Below are 22,370 nucleotides of genomic sequence, written 5' to 3' on the forward strand. Positions count from 1 at the left end.
AGTGATGGCGATGTTAATTTTAAAGATAATTAAACACTTATCCATTTCAATTTTACAATTATGCATATTTACTTTTCAATATATGTATTTATTAGGGAGACACTGGGGCTAAATAATTATAAAGCACTGGGGCTGCTAACAAAGCCACTACCAGCAAGAGATCAGGGTATCCTAGGACTCAGGGGTTTGGCACTGAAACTCACAGAGGTCTCTAGAGCACCACCTGCAGTCTATCAGATGGTATTGCTGGAAGCCCCACTACTCCAAGCACATGACAACAAGAGAACAAAAATGCAAAGACAAAAATGTAAAAGACATAGCTAGTGGTGGTCACAATGAGCTCTCATTTTAGTATTCTTTTTAAATTTGTACATATATTTTATGTACTCTTCTGTACTTCTCCTTGGATCAAAAATGGAATAGAAGCACAGAGCCATGCAGAGAGCAAAAGGCAAGTTCCTGGTGGACTTCCAGCAGTTCAGAAGCAGGTCGAGGCCACCCATAGTATAGCTTCTGTGAAGGTAACAGAGAATAAATGTTCTCCATGAGAGCCAAGTACCTAGGAGGCAACCTAACCAAACAGCTGGCAGAAGTGTTGGCTGCCTCTTTACTATCACCATGGGGCAAGAGCCCAGAACGGCAATATTTTAGCTTGCTCTGGACTGGGAGCCACAGAAACCAGACAGAAGAAAAGTAAACTTTTACTTTAAAAAGTAAAGACAGAAAGAGGAGGGGAAAGATAGGAATAGAGAAAAAGGAAAGGAAGGAAAAGTAAGAAGGAAAGAAAATTTCCATTAAGTATAAACCGGCAAACCAAATTTCCTAAACATATGAAGGAAAATATTTCTAAGAAACACTGGCAATAATCAAAAAGTGAAATAGCTCAAACAAATGAAAGCAGTAGGACAATCTATAGGAAAAGAGAAAAAAGAAGCCATTCCCTGGTTAAAAAAAAAAAAAAGGTTGATAGAAAACAAAGTATGTTTGTTTCCCAAAGAATCCTCGAAGAGAGAAGTGAATGCCTAATATTCACAAAACAAGTAAGGAATTATGAAAAAATAGGAATAAGTGAAACAACAAAGATATTAAAAAGAATTTATCAGAAATTGTGGAAATAAAAAATCATGAGAGATTTAAAAAGAGCATCTTTTCTGAAGTTGGAAGTATGAATTTGGTGGGCTGCCTTTACGTGAGGTAAGTTTTTGTTTTCCCTCAATGTTTAGTTTTGCAGGCTAACCTTCTCCAGCTGCTCTAATCATTCTTCATATCTTAAGGTTTCCGGGCCCCAAACCGGTTCTAAGAACCAGCAGACACTGTGCTTCAGGGTCCACGGTAAAGTGAGCCCATCATCTTCCCTCTTCTGGACAGTTGGCATTTTCACCAGTTGAATTGCAAGACTGGTTCATAATGAGTATGTGGTCAGCAATCAAGTCTTTTTGTTTTGTTTTGTTTTATTTATATAAACAATATAGTCAAACCTAGCTTCCCTTCTTTAGCATGTACTTGCAAGATTGATTAACCTTTATCTTACCTGTTTTGGTTTAGTATTTCTTTTTGTTGTTGTAATTTTTTAATGTTTATTTATTTTTGTGAGAGAGAGTGCAAGCAGGAGAGGGGTAGAGAGAGAGGGAGACACAGAATCCGAAGCAGGCTCCAGGCTCTGAGCTGTCAGCACAGAACCTGATGCAGGGCCATGAACCATGAGATCATGACATGAGCTGAAGTTGGATGCTTAACTGACTGAGCCACCCAGGCGCCCCTGGCTTAGTATTTCCATTGGCATTATTTTTAACCTAAATTCTGTCACTGTCTATGTTATAATAACCTTTTGGCTTTCATATCATCTGCAAACAAGATAGGTAAGCCTTCCATCTTGTTCAAATATTGAATATGACTGGACCTCATACAGAACCCACTAGTCCACCAACAGAAACTTTTCTCCAGGAGATCAGAGATCTAGTAGCCAGTACTTTTGATGTGGTTGTTTAAATGGCTGGCAGCCCGTCATTGCTATTTGTGACCTGCTAGTGTGTGATGTCCTGAAAGTACTTCTGTTTCCTCTCCTATTTTCCTCTTCAGAATGTTTCCCATTGCACTTTTGATCTAAGGTTCATTGAAGGCTTTCACAGAACCCTACTCTTAATCATCCAACACATATTTATGGGTATCTGCTCTTTACCAGACAAAGTTGGTGCTAAGGTTACAATGGTTACTCAAAACAGACACATACCCAGCCCCCCTAGAGATCACGGGTGGGAGGGTAAGATATTCATGAATCATATAAACACACAAATAAATGTAAAATTCCAACTGTAACAAGAGCTGTGAAGGAGGGGTGCATAGTGTGTTGAGAGGTTATAATGGTGAGATTTGATCTAGTATTGGAAGATTAGGGAAGGTTTTTCTAATGAGGCAAAATGAGATCTAAGATCTTAAGGATAAATGGGAATTAACTTGGTCCAAGCATGGACAGAAAGAGGAGGAAGTGTCCCATGTAGAGGAATCAGCAACAGCAAAGACCCTGTGGTAGGAGGGAGGAGGGTTCATTCAAGAAATTAAAAGTGGCCATGGAAAACAAAGGGGAAAGAAGTGAGAAATGAGGCTCAGCACCGACATTCAAGATCTTATCTCCCCTTTGATTCTTTGGAAGAAAGAATTTTCTTCTAGAGCTGCTTCTTGCCACAAGTCCTATTCCACCGTATCTCAGTGCAGTATAAGCTATACTATAATATCTAGTATTACGCAATACTATCTGTTTTCTAGGGAGACTTTCAAAATTACTTCATCACTCATACTCTGTGCTTTGGTGTGTAGATATCAGGGGTCATAACTATTAGTTAATCAGCTTCCTGCCCAACCTTCCAACCACAAGAATTTCAGAGCATTTCCTCTTTCATGCTGCTGTTTCCTTTGTTACACTTGTTGTACCATACTATCTGGTTTTAATGTGTTCTTTCGGTAGTTTATTCTTTCATCCCTTAAAATTTAGTTGAGGGTAACTTGACTTTGGATGGCAGCTTGGGAGTGTCTATTAGCTGTTTAAAAAAATGCTTGTAACTCATGACCCAGCAACACCATTTTAGGTTGTACACTCTAGAGCTATGATTTACAAAGTATGGCACTTGGACCATCATTAGCATGACCCGAGTCATTAGAAACGCATATGTTCAGGTTTCACCCAGATCGACCTACTCAATCAGACACTCCAACAGGGGTGCCCAGCTATCTGTGATTTTAAAAGCCCACCAGCTGATTCTGATACATGCTACAGTTTGAAAACCACTCCAAAGAAATACCTGCACAAGTGTATCTGATAACTTTTGCTGTTAAAACAATGACTTGGCTCACAGTTCTTCAGACTGGCAGGTGGTCTGGACTCAGGTAGGCAGTTTTGATTTCCTCTGGCCTCAGTCGTTGTCAGCAGTTCGTGCTGGGTTAGCTGGGTCTGGTTGGTACAGGATGCCCTCAGAAGACAGCTCAACTCTCTTCAGTGTGGTCTCTCTTTCTCCAACCAACAGGTTGGCCTCAGCTTGTTCACGTGGTGGCGGATAAAGACCCAAGAGAGAAAAGGAGAAGAATTCAAGGCCTCATGAGGCCTAGGCTTGGAACTGGCACGGTGTCTTGTCTGCTGCATTCTCTTAGCCAGATAAGCCCAAGGTCATCCTAGATTCAAAGGGAGGAGAAACAGACATTAACTGCTGATGGGCAGAGCCTCAAAGTCATATTGCAGTGGACTGATTCAGGGAGGGTGAAAAATTACAATGGATACAGAGAAGATGGCCCGTTTTTGCAATCTTTCACACACGCGCATACAGAAACAATGCAAGGGTGTTTACTGTAGCATTTTTAGTAATAGCGAAACATTGGAAACAACCTAAATATCCTTCAGTGAAGGATGGGTAAGTTGTGGCACATACATACCACGTGGATACTCTGTATTCATTGAAAGGAATGGGCTAGGTCTCTCTCTAGGTCGCCGATAAGAAATGTAAGACAAACCCCCCTTTTTTAATGAAAAAAGAAAACTGAGAAGCGAGCGAATTGTATATAATAATACCATGTATACATTTTTAAAACCTACACAAACAATATTACGTATTTTTGATGGGTACACATCTATGTTTTTGAAAGTTTTTTAGGTTTAAAAGTATATACAATTAACCCTTAAACAACACAGGTTTGAATAGCATGGGTCCACTTATATGTGGATTTGTTTTGATAAATAGAGTTCAATACTGTAAATGCATTTTTCTCTTCCTTATAATTTCCTTTTTTAAATGCTTATTTATTTCTTTTGAGAGAGAGAAAGAGAGTGCGTGCACACATATGAGTGGGGGAGGGGCAGACGAGAGGGAGAGGGAGAATCCCAACCGGGCTGTGTGTTGTCGGCACAGCTCAAACCCATGACTCGGGGCTCAGATCCATGGACCATGAAATCATGACCTGAGCCGAAATCAAGAGTAAGACGCTTAACTGACTGAGCCATCCAGGTGCCCCTTTCTCATGATTTTAACATTTTCTTTTCTCTAGCTTACTTTATTGTGAGAATACAGTATATATAATACTTATATATCTGTATCTGTATATGTCTGTACATATACGTATATATCTGCATACATATATATGTACATGTCTAAACATATATGTATCTGTATGATTCTATTTATATAACATTCTGAAACTGACAAAATTGCAGAAATAAAAAACAGATTAGTGTTGCCAGGGATTAAGGAGGGGGTTGGGCAATATAAGAGATCCTTGTGGTGAGGATCTATATAGAGATCCTATAAGGGGCAACATAAGAGATCCTTGTGGTGATGGAACTTTTCTCTATCTTGCCTGCATCAACTGTCAGTATCCTGGTTGGGATACTGCCCTATAGTTTTGCAAGATGTTACCACGGGGAAACTGGGAAAGGGTATGCGAGATCAGTCTCATTTCCTAGAACTGCATGTGAATCTACAATTATCCCAAAACTTTAAAAAGCTTATTTAAAAATACAAGATGTAGTGTGAACCAGGATGAATACGCCAAAACTGAAATGTAATCATGCATATCCCCTACTTAAATGCTTTAAAGTGCTATTTCTCAACAGGAGAAAGTCCAGACTCCTGTGGTTCGTCACGTGGTAGGATAACCTATTGAGAAACTTTTTTTTTTTTTTCTTTTCAGAATTGGATTTACCACAAAGGAATGAACGACATTTCCTTCTCTGCCAAGAGGGTAGCCAGGCCTCTGCAACCTGAAGGTCTAGGCTTTCCTTATCCCCCAGGGGGCAGTTAACAACTGTAACTGGTTGTTTGAGAGATCTCAACCCACCAAAGTATAAACAGAGAAGGTTTTGTTTTTTCCCAGCTATCTACTTTGCTTGGCTAAATCTCTTTCCAACTGGGTAGAAAGGAACTTTAGTGACATCCCTGTTTGGTCCCAAACGTTTTCAGTCACATCTAGCTATTAAAGTAGTGTAATTTCAAGGGAATATTCAGTTGCTCTAGGTACTATTTCCTTTGCCAAGTGCAGTTCAACACCCTCTCTCCAGGAGCTGGGCAGGCTGCCTCTTGCACGGAGGCCCCTGGCAGAGGTTGAAGGGGGGCTTTGGCTTGCTTGCTTTCATCGCCCTCTCCCCTCCTTCCAGTCCCTCACGCCTACGCTCACCACCAGGAGCAGTTGTGGAGTCAGGGGGCTGACGGGAGAATGGTGGTTGGTGTAAGAATGGTGGCCGGTGTGGCCCTGGGTCTGGACCATGCAGCTGGCGGAGCCTTAGAGAGCCTGCCCCTAGAAGGCACGGTTGCCTGTGTACATTGAGCGGGAACTTCCAAAACCCATGGCTTTGCAGAGCTCAGCGAAGGTCTCCCAGACTAAATTGGAGGCTGACAAGGTTAAGTGTCCAGAGAAGAATCCCACCTACAATAGCCTCCACAGACCCGGGGACTCCTCGCCCCTGGCAGAGCACCACAGCAACAACAACCATAGACAGGGGTCCAGCAACACAATCCCACAACTTTCTGGGGCTCTTGTTTAATACTAAGGTGGTGTAAGGAGTCCCACCCCCACAAAGAAGATCCATCTAGTGCTTTTTACCAACCTTGATGGGTGGAGCTTTTGCTATGTTTGATTTGATTTATGCAAATGAAAAGATAAGGCATTATTTGTACCCTCAGCCCCATGGACACTGCCATTTTTATTGAGTAAATAAATGAGTGGAATAATTCATTTCTGTTACAATTTCAGCACTGAATCAAGGTGTAGTGGATACGTGTCATTCCGTTGGGCCCCTGCAAAAACACTTTTCCTTTCTTTGAGAGAATTTCCTCTCTTCTGAATTCTGCCTCCTTGGGGAATAAACGACAATCATAGCAAATGCTTACATAGTGCTATTCTGTGCCAGGCACAGGTCTAAGCTCTTGACACATATTTCATTTTAGCAGCGTGCCAACTCTAAAGGCAGCTAGTGTTATTATCCTTGCCATTTCCTCCATGAGGAAATAGAGGTACAGGGAAGTGAAGTAATTGGCCCAAAGCCTCCCAGCCGGTAGGTGGTGGTGTCAGGAATTTATCTTCTCAGTCTTCCTTCACTTGGTGGCAGGTGTGTGAACTAGGCTCCACCAATCAGAGGTGCCCGAATTTGGAAGCTGGTAATGCCATCAAGGGTGCTTCCCTGGGTGGCAGTGACAGGAGTTCTTGTCCAGCGTCCAGTGCCTGTCTGGGCGGCAGGGCCGCCCCACTGCAGGCCTGGGCAGTGTTCCAGGCTGCACACTGCTCTCAATTTTCCAGCTTTGGGGAGTGCCCTAATATTAACAACTCCATGCGTGTCTCCTGTACATCTGCCGTCAGGCATAATTAAAAATAGTGCCCTTTCCCTTTCAAATGGGGTGAGAAAATATATGGTCATCCCACCCAATGTGTTTCAATAAACTCCTTTTCTACTTGACCTGGCTATAGTGGTCTTTGTAATCTGCAGCAGACAGTATGCTCCCAACTTTCCCCCTGCCCTCACCTCCCACTTCTCATCAGGGCTCTTATCTCGAGTTCTCAGAGAACAGGCTGCTGGCTGCCTCCAGGCCTTTGCACAAGCTTTTGTTTCTTCCTGGAAAGTTCTCATCAACATCTGGGGTTTACCCAGCCAACCCCACCCTGGAGGGTGTGGGACGCTCCCTTCCTGCCTCCATCTTGCCCTACATTCCTCCATTGCGGCACTTAGCCCTGTGGTACAATTTGACCTAACTCTTTGGATTTGTTTTTTTACCTAACTTTTTGGATTTGCCAATGGTCCGTGAATTCCTTCAGAGCAGAGACTATTTCATCTGGGTTTAGCCCTAGTGCCTGGCACATGGTGAGCTTTCAACAAGTATATATTGAAGACTCTATATGAATGAGTGTAAAATTGTACTTTTTACAGAAAAATAGTTGCAGTCTGCTACTCAAGTTCCATCTCCTAAGGTTTTCATTTGCTGGTTTTGTTTTTTAGCTTGAGAGAATCCTACTGGAGGACTAGAAAATGGAATTTACCCGGGGAGAAGACCTTACTAGCACTGGGCCATCTCACCCCCTGAGGGAGGAGAGCTCACCATCATTGGACTTTATTATGTGCTGGCTACTTGATATGCATTTGTACATTGAGCAGTAGGTATTATCTCCCTGACAAGTAAGAGAATAGAGGCTAAGAGAGGCTAAGTTGCTCAAAGAAATAAAGTCAAATGGAAGCTTTGGAATTAGAATTAGGGTTTGCTCCAGGGTCTGCGCATTTCCTTGCTTTGCTGCCTGGGGATGTGTACAAAGTGATTCAGACAAGGGAGTGTGTATACATTTGCCATGTAGATTTACAGAGGAGGCAGGGCCGCAATAGCTGCCTCCACCCTCCATTCCCTGCCTGCCATTTCTGCATACTGTCTTTTCTGCCTGCTTCTTTGACTCTATCTTCTTTTTTTATTTTATTTTTATTGTTTAGATTTATTTATTTTTGATAGAGAGAGACAGAGCACAAGTGGGGGAGGGGCAGAGAGAGAGGGAGACACAGAATCCAAAGCAGGCTCCAGGCTCCGAGCTGTCAGCACAGAGCCTGACACGGGCTCGAAATCACGGACAGAGAGATCATGACCTGAGCCGAAGTCAGAAACTTAACTGACTGAGCCACCCAGGCGCCCCTGACTCTATCTTCAAATGGAGACAAAATAGCCAGTGGTATTACTTGAGGATTGCAAAGCTGGAAGGCACATCAGACATTATATAGTGTGGTGGTTTTAGTGCGATGGGGCATTTAGGAAGGCACTGAGCTATTTTGTCTTTTTCTTTTTTTGCTTATCATAATTGGGGGAGGGAGGAAGGGGGGCCCCTGACATTTAGTGGAAAGGGGCCCAGGATGATTTTGAAAGCCCTTCAATTTGTGGGAGAGTTGTGCTGGCAAAGATTTTCTCCGTGACCAAACTCTGGCCAGACTCCTTTGAGCCCTCCTCTCGACTAGGCCTCAACCTTGGCTATAAAAAAACCCCATAAACCGACACTAACAGTTTCTAACAGCTCAAGGCCATATCTCTAGGCCGACCCTCCCCTCTAAGGTGCTTGCCTGACAAAAATCAGGGCTGCCAAAAGCATTTACTGTTTGTGTCAGTCAACACCTGAAGATAGGCCATCTGTCTCCCAGTTTCTATGGGTGGGTAGGAACCTAACTTCAATAACTAGCAGGTTATTAACAGGTTAACTAGCAGGTTAATTCAGATGCCTTTTACACAAACAAACTCTCTCAGCTTTTTGTAATTTTTCACTTCTCTGATTCTGTTCATTCTGCCCCCTCCCTGTACCCTCATTTTTCCTTTAAAATACTCCAGCACCTCTGTACAAATCTGAATGGCCCTCTGCTCTTTCCTCTACTGTCAGTGGTTCCTGAAGAAAATCTGTTTTCACCACTTGAACTAATGCCCTACCGTGTTTATCTTTGACGGTGCACTGTGAATTGTTCAGCCCCAAATACTATCCTTCAAAAAGAGATCCTTGTTTTCAAAAATAAATATTTTAAAATGTTTTTTTAAAGTTTATTTTTCACAGAGAGAGAGAGACAGAGCATGAGCAGGGGAGGGGCAGAGAGAGATGGAAACACAAAATCTGAAGCAGGCTCCAGACTCTGAGCTGTCAGCACAGAGCCAGATGTGGGACTCGAACCCAAGAACCATAAGATCATGACCTGAGCGGAAGTTGGCTGCTTAAGTGACTGAGCCACCCAGGTGCCCCAGAGATCCTTGTTTTCAAAGCGAGATCTTATAGATGTGTTCACTTAGTGATAATTCATTGAGATGTATACTTATAATTTGCGCATTTTCTCTCTGTATTATATATATATGTGTGTGTATTTATGAGAGAGAGAGAGTGAGAGAGAGAACATGCAATGAGCGGGGGAGGGGTAGAGAGATTGGGAGTAAGAGGATCTGAAGCAGCCCCTGTGCTGGCAGCTGAGAGCCTGACACTGGCTCAAACTCACAAACTGTGAGATCATGACCTGAGCTGAAGTCGGATGCTTAAGCGACTGAGCCACCCAGGTACCCCTGTATTTTATATTTTCATGTAAAAGTTCATGTATAACAAAATAAGAACTTGAAGAAATGAGGGGTGCCTGGGTGACTCAGTCAGTTAAGCCTCTGACTTCGGCTCAGGCCATGACCTCGTGGTTCATGAGTTCCAGCCCCACGTGGTGCTAACAGCTCAGAGCCTGGAGCCTGCTTCAGGTTCTGTGTCTCCCTCACTCTCCTGGCCTTTCCCTGCTCATGCTCTGTGTCTCTCTCTCAAAAATAAACACTAAAAAAAAATTGAAGAAAAAGGAAAAACTTGAAAAAATGATAATAAATCATAATTTAAGAAATAATCATTGAAACAGTGTTAAGTGGAAAAAGTAAGACATTCTGCTTTGCAGTAGTAAAAACACAAACACGTATAAAGACATGAGAATGTAGAGGAGGAGGAATTTGTAGGATTACGTGTGTTTTTTAGAAGTATGTTATTTAATGGTGTACTTAAAACAAACTTTATTTAAATATGATTAAAATATAATAAGCTGTATGTATTTAAAGTGTACAGTTTGATTAAGTGTGAAACCGTCAATCACAATCAAGACAATGAACATATCCATCATCCTCTTTTTAAAAATTTTTTATAAATTATTTTAAAGTGTTTATTTATTTTTGAGACAGAGATAGAGTGAGCAGGGAGGGGCAGAGAGAGAAAGGGAGACAGAATCCGAAGCGGGCTCCAGTCTCTGAGCTGTCAGCACAGAACCTGTCGTGGGGCCCAAACCCATGAACTGTGGGATCATGACTTGAGCTGAAGTTGGATGCTCAACTGACTGAGCCACCCAGGCATCCCTCCATCATCTTCTTTACAATCCTTTCCTGCCTTGCTAGTTGTTTCCCTATCCATTCCCTAAGCAACAGTTTTTTGGCACTGTAGATTAGGTTGCATTTTTTAGAATATTATGTATGTGAAAAAATATGGCATGTATATGCTCTTTTTTTTGTACATCTTCTTTTACTCAGCATAATATTTTGAAATTAATACATGCCAACTCATGTATTAATAGTCCATTCCCTTTTACTGGTGGGTGGCATTGCATTATATGGATATACCACGATTTGTTTATGTATTATTGGTTGATGGACATTAGAGCTATTTCCAATTTGTGATTACTACCAGTAAAGCTGCAGTGAAACTTCATATACAAGTTTTTGTGTGCACATAGGTTTTCATTGTGCATAGACCTAGGACTGGAATTGCTAGGGCATATGATAACTCTATGTTTAATCTTTTGAGAACCTGCCAGATTGTTTTCAAAGCAGCTGCATCATTTTACTTTCCCTCCAGCGTTGGATGAGAGTCCCCATTTCTCCATATCCCTGCCAATACTGTCTTTTTGATAACAGCCATCCTTGCAGGTGTGAAGTGCTATCTGATGTGGCTTCGCTTTGCATTTCTCTGAAGGCTAATGATGTTGAGTTTACCTGTCATTTGTACTTCTTCTTTGGAGAAACGTCTATTTGGATCCTTTTCCCATTTATATAACATTCTTGAAGTGACAAAATTATGGAAATGGATAACAGAGTAGTGGTTACAAGAGGTTAGGGACTGGGGCAGGAGGAGGAGAGAAGGGAGTTGGGAGCATTTATAAAAAGCAACCTGAAGCATATTGGTGGTGATGGAACTGTTCTTTATCTTGACTGCGGTTGGACACATGAACCTACGTGTGTGATTAAATTACACAGAACTAAATACACAGACATGCACAAATGAGTATGAGTAAAACTGGGAAACCTGATTTGCATTGATGGATTGCAGTTATATCAATGTCCTGGTTGTGATATTAATTCTATGGTTTTGCAAGATGTTGCCATTGGGGGAAAGTGGGTAAAGGGCACATGGGATTTCTCTGGATTCTTTATCAGGGCATGTGACCTACACCTATCTCAGAAAATAAAATGTTTAATTTAAAAAATGCAACTAAAAAGAATCCTCATGATTCATTCTTCAACAAAACATAACAATTCTTAATATGTACGCACCTGACAACAGAGAGTCAAACGATGTGAGGCAGAAACTGACAGAACTGCAAGAAGAAATAGATGAATCCACTGTCATGGTTAGAGACTTCAACTCCCCTCCATCAGAAATGGACAGACAGATCCTGCAGGCAGAAAATTGGGGATGACACTGCCGAAGTCAATAACACTATTAATAAACTGGATATAATGGACATCTACAGTTCATTTTATCCAGTAAGAGCAGAATACATATTTTTCTCAGGCCCATATGGAACATTCACCAAGGCAGACCCCATTCTTGGCCATAAAACACAAAACACACCTCAACAAGCTTTTCTTTAAAGTTTATTCATTTATTTTGAGAGAGAGAGTGCATGCACAAGCTGGGGAGGGGCAGAGAGAGAGAGAGAGAGAGAGAGAGAGAGAGAGAGAGAATCCCAAGCAATCTCCATTCTGTCAGCGCAGAGCCCGATGAATTGAGAGATCATGACCTGAGCTGAAATCAAGAGCCAGATGTCTAACCGACTGAGCCACCTAGGCGCCCCTACCTCAACAAATTTAAAAGAATAGAAATCATACATCTGCTCTCAGACTCTAATAGAATTAAAATAGAAATTAGTAACAGAACAAAATTTTAAAGATTAAAAAAAATTTTAAGAAATTAATAATAGAGAATAGCTAGAAAAATCTCAAAATATCTGGAGACTAAACAACACAATTTTCTTTAAGAAATGTTTTTTAAAAACCTTTATTCACTTTTGAGAGACAGAGAGAGACAGAGCATGAGCTGGGGAGGGGCAGAGAGAGAGGGAGACAGAATCTGAAGCAGCTCCAGGCTCTGAGCTGTCAGCACAGAGCCGGACATGGGACTCAAACCCACAAACTGTGAGATCATGACCTGAGCCAGAGTCAGATGCTTAACCAACTGAGCCACCCAGGCACCCCTAAATAACACACTTCTAAATAACACATAGATCAATGAAGAACCTCAGGGAAATTAACTAAAAAACTGTTGAAGTTGCGGTGACTGGGTGGCTCAGTTGGTTAAGTCAGCGACTGACTCTTGATTTCGGCTCAGGTCATGAGCTCATGGTTTATGAGATTGCATGCCCCCGTTGGGCTCTGTGCTGGCAGCATGGAGCATATTTGGGATTCTCTCTCTCCCTTTCTCTCTGCCCCTCTCTGCTTGTGCTCTGTCTCTCAAAATAAATAAATAAACATTAAAAAATCCCCACAGAAACTATTGAACTAAATGACAATGAAAACATAACTTCTCAAAGTTTGTGGGATGCAGCAAAAGCAGTGCTTAAAGGGAAACTTATACCACTAAATGCATATATTAAATAAGAAAAAGAATCTAAAATCAGTCATGTAAATTTCAATCTTAGGAAATTAGAATAAGAAGAGCAAATTAAATATACAAAGTAAGCAGAAGAAAAGAAATGAAAGTCAGAGCAGAAATCAATAAAACTGAAAACAGAAAATCAATAGGGAAAATCAATGAAACTAAAAGCTAGTTCTTTGATTAGAAGATCAATAAAATTGTTGAGTCTCTACCTAGGATAAGAAGAGAAGAGAAGAGAAGAAAAGAGAAAAGAAGAGAAGAGAGAAGATGCTAATTACTAATATTAGAAATGAAAGAGGAACATCACCACAAATCCTACAGACATTAAAAGAATAATCAAGGAGTACTATGAACAAGTCTATGTCTACAAATTTGATAACCTAGATGAAATGGACCAACTGCCTGAAAGACAGTCTGCTAAAATGCACATAGAAGAAATGGACAATCTGAGTAGGCCTCTATATATTAAAGAAACTGAATCAATAATTAATAACTTCCTAAAACAGAAAGCACCAGGCTCAGATGGGTTCACTGGTGGATTCTAATAAATATTTAAGGAAGAAATTAAACCAATTCTCTACAATCTCTTTCAGAGATTAGAAGCAGAGAAGAGGGAATACTTGTAAACTCATTCTATAAGGCCAGCATTACCCTAATACTAAAACCAAAGTTATTACAAGAAAAGAAACTATAGACCAATACCTCTCATGAGCAAAGATACAAAAATCTTCAACAAAATACCAGCAAATTGAGTCCAACAATGTATAAAAAGAATTGTATACCATGGCCAAGTGGGATTTATCCCAGGTATGCAAGGATGGTTCAACATTCAAGTATCAATTAATGTAATCCATCACATCAACAGGTTAAAGAAGAAAAATCATATGACCATATGGATAGATGCAAAAAAATATATCTGATAATATCAATTTCCATTCATGATTAAAAAAAACCCTCTCAGTTAAGGAGGACTAGAGAATTTCCTCAACTTGATAAAGCATATCTATAAAAAACCCTACATCTAACATCATAATTGATGGTGAAAAACTTTCCCACTAAGATCAGGAGCAAGGCAAAGATGTCCCCTCTCAGCACAGCTTTTCCACATTATACTGAAGTCCTAACTAGTGGAATAAGACAAGAAAGCATATAAAAGATTTACAGACTGGAAAGGAAGAAATAAAACTTTTGTCTGTTGATGAAATGATCATCTATGTAGAAAATCCATAAGAATTGACCAAAAGCTCTTGGAACTAATCAGCCATTATAGCAAGGTTTCAGGATACAAGGTTAATATATAAAAGCTAATTTCTTCCCTAATATACTAACAATGAACAGGTGGAATTTGAAATTAAAGACAATACCATTCACATTAGCACCCCCCCAAAAAATACTTAGGAATAATCTGGAAAAATATGTACAAGACCTATATGAGGAAAACTACAAAACTCTGATGAATAAAATCAAAGTAACTAAATAAGTAAAGAGATATTCCATGTTTGTGGCAAGGAGGACTCAATATTGTCAAGATGTCAGTTCTTCACAACCTGATATATAGGTTAATTGCCATCCCAATTAAAATCCTGGCAATTTATTTTGTGGATACCAATACACTGATTCTAAAGTTTATATAGACAGGCAAAAGATCCATAATAGCCAACACAATATTGAAGGAGAAGAACAAAGTTGGAGTATTGACATCATTCAATTTCAAGACTTCCTTTAAAGCTTCAGTAATCAAGTACTGGCAAAATAACAGACAAATAGATCACTGGAACAGAATAGAAAGTTCATAAATAGACCCACATAATTATGGTAAACTGGTCTTTGACAGAGGAGCAAAGGCAATACAATGGAGAAAAGATAGCCTTTCAACAAATGGTGCTGGAACAACTGGATGTTTACACGCAAAAAAAAAAAAATCTAGATACAGACCTTACACTCTTCCAATAATTAACTTAAAATCATCACAAAAACAAATTAAGAATGCAAAACTATATAACTTCTAGAGAATAATATTGGAGAAAATTTAGATAACTTTTGGTCTGGCCATGACTTCATAAATACAACACTAAAGACATGCATGATTCATGAAAAAAGTGGATAAGTTTGACTTTGCTGAAATTAAAAATTTCTGCTCTGCAAAATACACCATCAAGAGAATGAGAAGTCACAAAGGAGGAGAAATATTTGCAAAAGACATATCTGATAAAAGACCGTTATCCAAAAAACAAAACCTACAAACCCCAAGCTGAAAAAGATTGTTAGCCAAAAATATACAAAAAACTCTTAGAATTCAACAATAAGAAAACAAACAACTGAATTAAAAATGTGCCAAGGATCTCAGCAGACCCCTCACACAGATGACAGATAAGCATATGAAAGAGGGTTCCACATCATATGTCATCAAGAAAATGCAAAGTAAAACAACAGTGAGATACAACTACACACCTATTAGAATGGTCAAGATCTAACTGACAACACCAAATGTTGACAAGGATATGGAGCAACTCTCATTCATTGCTGGTGGGCATGTATAACAGTATAGCTGCTTTGGAAGGCAGTTTAACAATTTCTTACAAGACTAAACATATTTTATCATAATCCAGCAGTCTCTGTCCTTGGTGTTTAGCCAAAGGAATTGAAAATTTATGTTCACACAAAAACCTGCACATGGATACTTATAGAAGCTTTATTCATAACGGTCACAACTAGGAAGCAATTAAAATGTTCTTCAGTAGGTGAATGGATAAATAAACTGTAGCACATCCAGACAAGGGACTATTGTTCAGCAGTAAAAGAAAGAAATGAGCTATTAAACCATGAAAAGATATGCAGGAAACTCACATGCATATTCCTAAGTGAAAGAAGCCAGTTTGAAAAGTCTACATAAGGTATGAATCCAACTACACGACATTCTGGGAAAGGCAAAACTATAGAGAGTAAAAAGATCAGTGCAGGGATTAGTGGGGAGGGAGGCATACAAAGGTGGAGAACAGAGGATTTCTAGGACAATGAAACTATTCTGTTTGATACTATAAAGTCATTAAAATTTGGTCAAACCTATAGAATGTACAACACCAAGAGTGAATACTAATATAAACTGTGGACCTTGGATGATAATGATGTGTCAAGGTAGGTTCATCATTTGTAACATACATACTGCTCTGGTGGAGGATGTTGATAATGGGAGAGGCTATGCATGCATGGAGGCAGGAGATATATGGGAAATCTCTGGAATATTCTGCTCAATATTGTTGTTATCCTAAATCTGCTTGAAAAATGGTCTCTTTTAGAAAATGTAGGGTGCAAATGAAATTGTGATGAGTTCTGAAGTGGGTTCAAATCCCTGCTCTGGTACTAACTGTATATTAAAAAAAAATCCAAACCTCAGGACCCTCAGAATGTTTTCATGTCTTTTCCTGAATGTGATTATTGCACAACTTCTGATTTCTGTCTCCTGCATGTAGACTTCTCTGGTTAATATCCGAGCTAAATGTTCTGTCTTTTACCTTGACCTTTTGTCTTCCAATCACTGTCCATGTTGTTTATTCTGATTTAGTTTGCAAACCATTGAAGGCATGACTTTGTCTTACATATGTTTGTGTCCCTCATATACAAAGCTCAGCACCTGTTTTATGACCTGTTGGGTCTGAATTTGGGTGATGAGTCCAGAATTTCAGTTTTTTCATCTGTAAGGTAGGACTCATCATAACGACACTGAATGTTTGTTGTGACAATTAAGTGTGCTGGGACCTGTAAAAATGATGAAATATAAACTTTAGTGAGGAGGCCAGCTGATGAAGAGTACAAATTAGAACTGTTTATTCTGCCCCTAATATTATTTTTAGTGAAAATTAAAACAAACAAACAAACACCCAAGATGTCAACTACTAAAGTCACCAGTTCTTTTCCTGCTGCATGTGAACTAATCTTCCAGTTTATTCTTACATGGTTTGTCTTGCTCTCACATCTCTTTTCCTCCACTTGTCGACTTCATTGTTTGGTCACTGCCTCAGTGATTAAAGACAAAATAGGAATTCAATTCCTATGCCTCTCCTGGATTGGTACTGACAGAAGGTTAACGAACGAACAACCCTGTCGTGAAATGTCATAATGACCTTTTTAAGGAAAGGAATCAAGTCACACGGGAATGCATTCTCACTGGAGTAATGAGAATGTTAAACGCCCGGGAACTGGAACCAAACCCTGCACTGCCACCCATGTCCCTTCTCTACAGAGCAGCAGGGAGTCTAACACTGCGCTCTGTCGTTCTGTTACTGTGGATGACTGTGTTTCCCGACTTAGCGACTCAGCCGCGGGGGGCCTGACAGGCAACCGCACTTGACTGATGGGCGAGTTGTGCGGCAGAAGGGATCTTGTGGAGGGTCTTTCAGGCAGGCGATTTCTCCCATGGCCTTAATAACAACTAGCCTCAGATAGATTAACTCTGGGGAAAGTAGAAAGGATTTTTTTTTTTTTTTTTAGGTCCAAAAGGCAAAGAATGAGTTAACAGATTGCTGCAGGCATCTATTTTAGTCTCACAGCTCTGAACAATTTCCAGCTGCAGATGTTAAAATATCCAAAATCCATGGAGAACAGAACAGATGACATTATTCATCCCGCCTATGCTGCTCTGGGGGCCTCCTGCAATTCACAGCATTTGATGACTCATGTGAGGAGCAACATTGCCTATGCTCCCAGCCCGCATACCGTTCACTTCAGCTCATAAAACCTTTTATAGACAGTCACTGCAGGGCCACACTTCCAGGCTGGGGATGTACAATGATGAACAAGTTCCAGGGGACCCTCAGGAGCTCACAGCCGAGAAGGCAGGTGGAGGGCCCCTGAACGTGGTTGAGCAGCCTCTGGCCTGCACGAGGGTGCCTGGGGAGGGTGCCTGGGCTGAAATCCAGCCTCTACTCTTCTTGCCAAGCCACGTGTCTGGCTCTGGAGGAAGGGGTGCCTTTTTCTAATACACACAAAGGAGCAATGTGTGTTCCCAGGGGCCCTGGATCGAGGTAGAGGCCTAGAACTCATTCCTACAGGAACATAAGTGCTGTAATAGATACAGGTATCGATAACTATGAGAAGGAAGGAGAAACAGGGAAGGAGTCAAGAAGAGTGACAGAGAGGAAGGGACATTTCAGGAGGGCCTTGGAGGAGAACAGGAGGAACAGGAGGAATTCACCCTGTAGAATTGATGAAAGACAGGCAAACAAGGCAGGGGAAACAGAGTGAGCAAAGGTGCAGGGACTTGACAATATTGAGGCCTGTTTCTGGAACAGAGGGTGGTTCAGCCTGGCTGATGGAGGTGAGGCCAGAAGGTAGGCAGGTCTTCTAAGCCACATTGAAGATGCTGGGCTTCAGCCAGTAGGCTGATGGTTCTCAAACTTTGGTGTGACACATGAAAGGCTTATTACAAGTGTAGTTTCCTTGGCCCAAGCCCCTGAGATGAGTTCTGACTCAGTAGGTCTGGAGTACGGGGGCTCTTAAGAGTGAACACTTGGGGCACCTGGGTGCCTCAGTTGGTCGAGCATCTGTCTTCAGTTCAGGTCATGATCTCACGGTTCATGAATTCGAGTTCTGCATCGGGCTCTCTGCTGTCAGTGCGGAACCCACTTTGGATCCTCTGTCCCCCTCTCTCTGCCCCTCCCCTGCTTGTGCTTGCTCTCTCTCTCTCTCTCAAAAATACATAAACATTAAAAAAAAAACAGTGAACACTTAAAATGATTTTCCCATTGGATTTTGATCCAGTGGTCAGAGGAGAAACAGCTGTGAGCTAGAAGGGTGTTCAAAGGAGTTTAGCCAGCAAAGGGTCTGCCAGAGAAAATGACCATCAGCTGCAAAGTTGAGAGTGGGGGCAGGTGGTGAAACCCACTTTGCCAGTACATGCTCTATCTCAGAGGGGCACCTGGGTGGCTCAGTCAGTTGGGCAACCGACTACAGCTCGGGTTATGATCTTGCGGTCTGTGACTTCCAGTCCCGCATCGGGTTCTGTCCTGATAGCTCAGAGCTCAGAGCCTGGAGCCGGCTTCCGATTCTGTGTCTCCCTCTCTCTGCCCCTTCCGTGCTTGCTTTCTCAAAAATAATAAACAATAAAAAATTACAAAAAAAAAAAAAGAAAGAAAGCTATCTCGGAGACCAGCCCTTAATTAATCCACCCTCAAATGTGAAGGTCAGATAACAGTTTTAAAATGTGAAGAAAGCAGACAGTAGGGACAGAGGCACGGACTTCAGGCCCAGCTCTACCCACTGTGGGTTGGGTCACTTCAGGCTAATCATTTCCCTTCTGGGTCTGTATCTGTACAGCAGTAGGAACACTGAGGACCCTCTTGGCTGTATCATCTGGGACTTTGATCCCTCCTAGTGAGAATTCATTGTATAAAAGGATGCTGGAAAAGAAAAAAAAATCTCTAATAGCGGAAATTAGAATAGGCTCAGAGTTGTTTTGAGGAAGGGAAGTTCTTTCTTTCTGAAACCTTCTCAAGCCTCTCTGTGCGCCTAGCACAGCACTCTGCACCTTGTAGGCACTTAGTACATATTGCTTAATAATAAATAGCATCCAGAGGGTCAGAGTTGGCTCATCAGGATAGGTCACATCTGAAACTCCTCCCCTGTGCTTTATCTGGCCTATATTATCAACGGGCATTTAATGTAGTGACCCTCCTATTATCCAGACATTCATTAATTAGGGTTCTCGATTATCTGGATGTTTTAAAATATCCTCAGGTAATGTTAACAATAAACCTGAGCTATCTATATGTGATTGGGTGGGGGGAAAGAATTAGAAATTTTAAAGGTGATGAAAACTTTCTCTTGGACTTACACAGGCTTTAAATATGCAGACTGTGTCTTTAAAACTTGCCAAATGAAGGTAGTTACGTGGGATATTTGAGAGTATAATAGAAAGCAGAGAAAGCAGCCTTTGGTTTAAGAAATGATGTTCCTTCCTGTCCCAAATCAAAAGACAGGTATAAAGTTCCTTCACTAAAAAAAAAAAAAAAAAATGTTTATTTATTTATTTTGGGGGGAGAGGGGCAGAGAGACAGGGAGAGAGAATTCCAGCAGGCTCGACACGGTCAGTGCAGAGCCAGTCGTGGGGCTTGAACTCATGAATGGTGAGATCATGAACTGAGCTGAAATTAAGAGTTGAATCCTCAACCGACTGGGCCACCCAGGCGCCCCTGAAGTTCCTTCATTTATCAGTTTGCAAACTGGAAGAGTCTATGGCTAGAATGTAGTTATGTCTAGAACAAGGCAGTAGGCATGTTACACTCACTTTGGTCAAGGAAACGTGGAAGCTGTGACCAGGAAGGCATGAATTTAGGAGCTGTTCACCAGTTGAGGCAGAAGCTGTTGGTGTCTTGCCCATATTTCCATGTCACCCCTTCCATGCCAGCACCTGCAGCTCTGTGCCCGTGAGGCTTCTCTGGTGCCACACATTCTCAGTCCTGCACATGAATGTGGCACACAGGAGGTGTCAGAGGGTCATTGCCATGCCACCCTCACCCCTGTGAAAAGACAGACTGTTGGGGCCAGGTGTATGCCTTAATTCCTTTGCTCCTTGGATAGAATAATTGTCTTCTAGAGTTCCCTGAGGGTTAAGCTCCAGATGGGCACAGTGGTGACCTGCATGATCACACGTCATTCCTCGCCCTGTCTCCCTTCTCTACTGTGGCTTCTAGTATCATCTCCCAGACAAACCACCTACACTGGAATCCTTGTCTCAGGTGCCAGTTCTGGGGGAACCCAACTAAGACATCAGGCCACTGGCTGGAAGTGTGATCACTGAGGCCGTTGATTTGTAGCCCTGGGGCTAACAAAACACAGGGCCACCACATGGATTACACAGCCCTAGAGAAAGTAGCTGAAGAGTCCCACATAAAAAGAGGTGAGCACAGGGGAAGTGCATGGACAGCAGGGTGGTGGGGAGCAAGAAGGTGGGAGAGAGCAACCTTGATGGGATGTCTACTCTGGCCCTGACTCTGGGTTCAGCGTTAGACATACATTGTCTCTATCAATCTGTCCAACAACACTATGAACTAGGAAGCTGTCACCTCCATTTTACAGGTTAGGAAATGATGATCGAAGGAAGTTAAGTAACTTGTTTACAATCACGTGACCATCGAGTGGCGTAGAGAAGGGATTTGAACTTCGGCCTCTCTGGTGCCAGTGTCTCTGCTCTATTTCCCAGAGCTCACCGAATAGCCCACACATAACTAGCAACTATCAGTGACCAGTGTGGTCTTTACAAAGAAGAGCCAGCGGTTCCGCAGGCCAGGCCGGGCTCCCCAGTGGAAAGGACCTTAGGGAAGCTGAGGTCAGTTGTCTGTGTTTCCCACTCAAGTGTCTACCTCTCTGAAATTCATTCAGAAATGTTCCATGAGAAGCTGTTTGTGTGCCAGGCACCTTGGAAGGACCTAGCTGCACAGCAGTGAGCAGACTTGCCCCAGCTCTCATGAAACCTAGAGACCCATAGGGAAGATGGATCTTCATCAAATAATCACACTCATCAATGTGTAATTAAAAATGAAGGTAATTGCTCTTAAGGAAAGAAACATGGCTAATGAAAACTTAAAACAAAGAGACTTGTTCTAGATTGGGGTCCTCAAGGGAAACTTTCCCAGGAAGTGCCATTTGAACTTTGCTCATCAGGCGGGTGAGGGGAGGGAAGGAAGATGCTGTGAGGTTAACGTGGCTTCAGGCCGAAGGGGATAGACAGGAGGAAGGTCAGGATGAGGCCGCAGAGGTGGCCAGGGGCCAAGGGAAGGGTTTTGAGTTTCAGCCTAAGAGCAAAAGGTCAGACTTGGGTGCTGAAACCATCGATTTAGTTAGAGCGTGGAGAACAGACTCTGGGTGAGGAGAGGGCAGAATTGGTGCAGACAGAGAAGTTAGGAGGCTCTCAAGGTAACAAAGGCAAACCATGAGTGTGACCTGGCCACTGGGGTGGCAGTGGAGGAGAAAAGTGATTGGTGTGGAAATTTGGAGGTAAAATCCACCAGGGCATGGTGGAAGTTTGAAGATGAGGGCACAGAGGGGAAGATTGTAAAGGTGAAACCAAGCCTAATGGCTTACATAAACTCCTATTAACTGAACTGATGTTTACATTCAATTGCAATGAAACACTGTTAAAAGGACAAAATGCCCACTCTTGTGTACTTTATGCCCTCATGTGAGAGGGTTGCACATCCTTATGAACCTCAGACATGACCATGGTGGTGGCTTCCGGAAATTTACATATCCAAGTTCAAGTCCTTGGGTGGCCAACATAGTTGATGCTTTTCCTGTCAGACCCACTCTAGCGGGAGAGGCTGTCTCTAAAACAGAACCACCAGACAGAGCAGGCTGACCTCAGAGGGAGAAGCTTACAATAAATCGGAGCATTCTGGGAAACCAACCCCAAGAATTCTGGCCCCCTTCCCCACTTGTGACTCTCTTTCGAACTTTAGGATTTGGCAGTCGTTCAAACCAAATAACTCTGGGGTGCAAAAGGCAATGGAGTC

At 41.8% G+C, this 22,370-nt stretch overlaps 1 long non-coding RNA gene across 2 annotated transcripts; it reads right to left on the reverse strand.

Annotated features, from left to right (window-relative positions):
* Nucleotides 1-230: 230 nt before the first annotated feature.
* Nucleotides 231-21,964, reverse strand: LOC113601838 (uncharacterized). Of its 2 annotated transcripts, XR_003423120.2 has the most exons (4): nt 20,147-21,964; nt 11,541-11,662; nt 3,297-3,663; nt 231-513 (listed from the first exon to the last, which is right to left on the reverse strand). It is a non-coding gene; the product is annotated as an uncharacterized LOC113601838 (long non-coding RNA). The 2 variants fall into 2 exon arrangements; XR_008299130.1 differs by having other exon boundaries at nt 231-3,663.
* Nucleotides 21,965-22,370: the final 406 nt, after the last annotated feature.

Source organism: Acinonyx jubatus, chromosome B3 (genome assembly GCF_027475565.1).
Source record: "Acinonyx jubatus isolate Ajub_Pintada_27869175 chromosome B3, VMU_Ajub_asm_v1.0, whole genome shotgun sequence".
NCBI classification, from domain to species: domain Eukaryota; kingdom Metazoa; phylum Chordata; class Mammalia; order Carnivora; family Felidae; genus Acinonyx; species Acinonyx jubatus.